This window comes from Alligator sinensis, unplaced genomic scaffold (genome assembly GCF_000455745.1).
Source record: "Alligator sinensis unplaced genomic scaffold, ASM45574v1 scaffold814_1, whole genome shotgun sequence".
NCBI lineage: Eukaryota > Metazoa > Chordata > Crocodylia > Alligatoridae > Alligator > Alligator sinensis.
This window is the reverse complement of record NW_005842352.1, coordinates 837,829-841,783: the sequence shown is the minus strand read 5'-3', so window position 1 is coordinate 841,783 and position 3,955 is coordinate 837,829. Positions and strand designations below refer to the sequence as shown.

General features: G+C 41.2%; 1 protein-coding gene across 1 annotated transcript in view; it reads right to left on the bottom strand.

Annotated features, from left to right (window-relative positions):
- MYEF2 (myelin expression factor 2) overlaps positions 1-3,955 on the bottom strand; it is a 35,964-nt gene that overhangs the window by 20,858 nt on the left and 11,151 nt on the right. The window lies entirely within an intron of this gene.

The window sequence follows — 3,955 nt, the reverse complement described above, 5'->3', positions numbered from 1 at the left end:
GTGGGGGGTGTTTACTTTCCAAAAAGAAAGATTGATTCTCCATGGTTGATATGATTTTGTCTTTCCTAATGAGGAGGATCCATCACACATGGTCATTTAAACAATTATAACAGCCAATACATTTATTCAGATTCATAATTTTGTCATCATTAAATTAAAAAAAAAAAAAAAAAAAAAAAAAAAAAAAAAAAAAAAAAAAAAGAAGTGACACTATAAGATGATTAATTTTATACTCGATTGTGTCAAATTGCATTAAAAACTGAAATTGGAATGCATTTAAAATGCACAGAAAAACGCACTTAAAATCTTATTATTAATTAAAATTATGTTAATAAGTTGGTTGCATAAAAATAAATTTAATCGGGCTTTTTTTGCATTTTAAATACATTTATTAAGAAACAATATTATCTCTGGTCAGGAAAATGAACTGTTGTTACTGGTCCTTGTATCCTTCAAGTACTTAGAGAGCATGCCCTTTTGCATCTTACTTTCAATCAGATATTGGAAGAAGAAAGCTTGCTTTCAAACAGTTTCAAGTACCATTTCTTAGCTTCCAGAAAATTCTAACTAGCTGTAAAACCCCCCAAAAAAGAAAACTCCCCATACTTGCCAAATAAGTTATTTCTTTCAAAAGATGGACTAACTTTAACAAACTCTGGTTTGGGGTGCCTAATTGGCAACTTGCATGAGTTCATGTGGTTTAGTTTATACCAATTATAAGATTGTAAGAAAGAGATATAGAACCTGTTGCTTAATTTGTTACACAACTTTCCCACCTATATTTGTCTTACTAGGCTTGCTGAACTTAAACATGTGCTTTATGTTTTGACTCTTTCAGTGTGCACCTGAAGCCTAGAACAGGGGTGGCTGGCCTGCAGCACAAGTAGCACAGGCAGCCTATTTTTGAGGGCACATAACTTCGCTGACCACACAGAAATCCCAGAAGTCTCAGATATTATCCAGGAAATCTAGGCCACTGCCTATGCCCACCCACCCCACACAGGCCCTCAAGTCTGTGGAGGTGGGGCTGTGTGCCAGGCAAGCAGTGGTGCCTGGCTGCAAGGTGCTCCACACCTCTCTGATTCCCAGCCAGACTGCACTCTGTACCCAGGACACCCGTTATAATTCCCAACAGCTGGCCAGGACTGTCTTCTGAAATTCAGGATTGTCCTGGCTAAAATGAGAGAGACAGTCACCCTACATATGACAGATTTGGGAGGACTGGCAGCAAAGCATCAGATAGGGCTGGAAGCAGAAGACAGAGCAAGAAACAGGCAGACAGAGAGCGAGAAGCACAAGATTGGACAGAGAGTACAGAGTAGGAAACAGAAAGCACAAAAGCTGAGGAAGGGGACTGGAGTGGCACACAGAAGATGCAAAATTAATGTACATCACACCTGCCAAAAGTCTGACTCCCATGGCCCTGGAATATTGCTGAACTGTTGGGCTGGTATCTGATCAAGTGAAACTAATTTAGGTTTTGACTATTTTTTGTAAAGCACAGTCCCCACTTCAAATGTGGCCAAGAGGCACGGACTAAGAATGCTGGAACTGCCTATTGTGTTGGTCAATTTATTAGCCTTCCAAAAACATCAAACTCAATTTTAAGCATTCATGGAACAGGACTTTTCATAAATCCATTTGAAAGCATGTGTGTGAAATTAATGTTCTAGGCCTTAACTCAGCTAGCGGATAAGGCAGGTAACACTTGTCAGGGTTTAGGGGGGGAGGGGGGGGGGGGTAAAGGGGAAGGTGTGTTGTGTGGTGGGGGGGGGGGGGGGGGGGGGGGGGTTAAAGGGAAAAATAAACAAAAAACATTGAACATTTTTTGTGCATAATTTCTATATTGGCCAGTAAGTTAAGATCCTGAATGCATGCAAGAGTATCAAAACTAGTAGTTTAGAATCACCAACTATTACATTAGTTTTCAGAGTATAATTTAACATAATAATAATTGTTGAGTGCCATCTAATTTTATGATTGTTCAGGACAGACATGCTGTCTTATAGATGCTTTCTATAAAACTACATCTCACTTGACAAGTTAGAACTAGAACCAGAAGCCTAGCCTAACTTTTACACACCATGCTTCCGAGTGGAATTAACATATCCAAATTATGCATACAAAATGTATGAAGAAGTGGCCTCTCATCTTAAGCATCTCACAAAAGCCACACTGAGCAAGGAACCATTTAGTTCAGGCATCAGGGTGGGCTACACATAAAACCTGTCCCTCAAGAGAGACTGCAGGTAGGTTATCTTCTTCCACTTCGAATTCACAACCAGAATTCTTCCATGGATCTAAAAGAGCCCTCTCACCAAGGAAGGTGGGGACAGTGGAATGTTTCCCCAACCTGGGCCTAGTAATCTGATGGTTAGTGCAATCAAACCCAATCTAGGCAACCCAGGATCAAGTTAAGGCTAAAGGCTGCAGAGTCCTATGCCTAAACAGATCTGAACCCACATCTCCCAGGTGATCGTCTTAACCACCATGCACTAGGGTGCCTGGCTCTCAATTTCTCCAGTGGACCTAAAGAACAGCCACAAGTTTCAACTTCAGCAAAGGTGGTACGGTACTGAAGTCCATTTGGGAACTGAAGCTTTAAGCTGTTGCCTGACTTAAGAAAAAAAGAGTCTTCCAAACTGGTTACAATGCTGCTTTGATTCCTGTCTGATAAAGCTGTCCCCACCCTCACTTTAGTGAAGAATTCATTCAGCAAAAAGTATCAGTAGAAAAATGATGAAATCAAGTTGTCAGGAAAGCTACTAATAGTTGGCTAAAGACAGGAATTCTTCATATTACTCTATAAAACAGCTAGCACACTTTGGGTTGTTCACAACTAATCTGCAAAAAAAAGATTTTTTCTTTTTTTAATTCTTTGGAAGTTTATATATGCATAAGTATGTGCTAGGACCAAAATTAAGTAGAAGCATGAAAGCATTCTTATATTTCTAACATCCACTGCATTAATTAATATTTAGTGTATATTTCTCAAATAAGGTCTAAAACTTCTGATTCTTTGATACCTTTGGTCATTTTTAACTAAAGACTGTACTAGTACAAAATGAACATTTAAATCCAAAATTGTTTCCAGGATTCTTCTTGCAAAGAATCTCTTCTAAACTTAAGCTTGAAGAAAATCCTATAGAAAAGCATTTCCATTACTAATAATTTGTCATATATACTTGGTTTATCAAGTTACAAAGTGAAAGCTTAGAAGTCATTAAGTTTGTTCTGTCTAGCAGCAAAAAAAACAAAAAACAAAATTGTTCTAGGAACTGCTATTGCTCCTGCATGAGCATCCCTACAAAACAGTAGGTGACTGCTGAAGTGGGAATGAATAAGATTCTCAACTACAAACCTGATCCTGCAAACACACAACACACATGCTTAACTTGACTATGTTGAAGGAATACTACGTTCTTGGGCGTCGTAAAATTCAGGACCATAATTGCTGGTTTGAAGACTAAGACTGTGCCCATTTTCATGAGCATTGACCCTAGCTAGTAACAGGAGTTAGACAGCGAGTGTCCTCTCCTACCCCGTGTTAGAGTAGGGCTGCAGGTGAACTGCTCCTTCCATTGCAGCAGCCCAGGCCCCAGGCTCCCCCTTCCTCCTCCCCGTGCTTCTTGCCCCAACCACAGCAAGAAGCAAAATGTCAAGCTCCACAGTAACATGCACCTTTCCCATCTGATCACGGCTAACTGGCTCCGAACATGGCCATGTTGGTAGTCGCACACACAAACACACACGGGCACTGCTGAGGGCTTAAAATGGCCCACCACAGCGGCTGGCTTTCTGCCCTCCTACAAAATGGTGCTTGCAGGCAGTGCTCCGACACCTGGGCTCTTCCACATGGAGGACTCGAAGCCGCAGAGGCCAGGCCAGAAGAGGCAGAGCAGCGTCGAGAGAAGCGGCCCCGCGCGGAGCCCGCCCCGCGCCCGCGGCCAAAGCG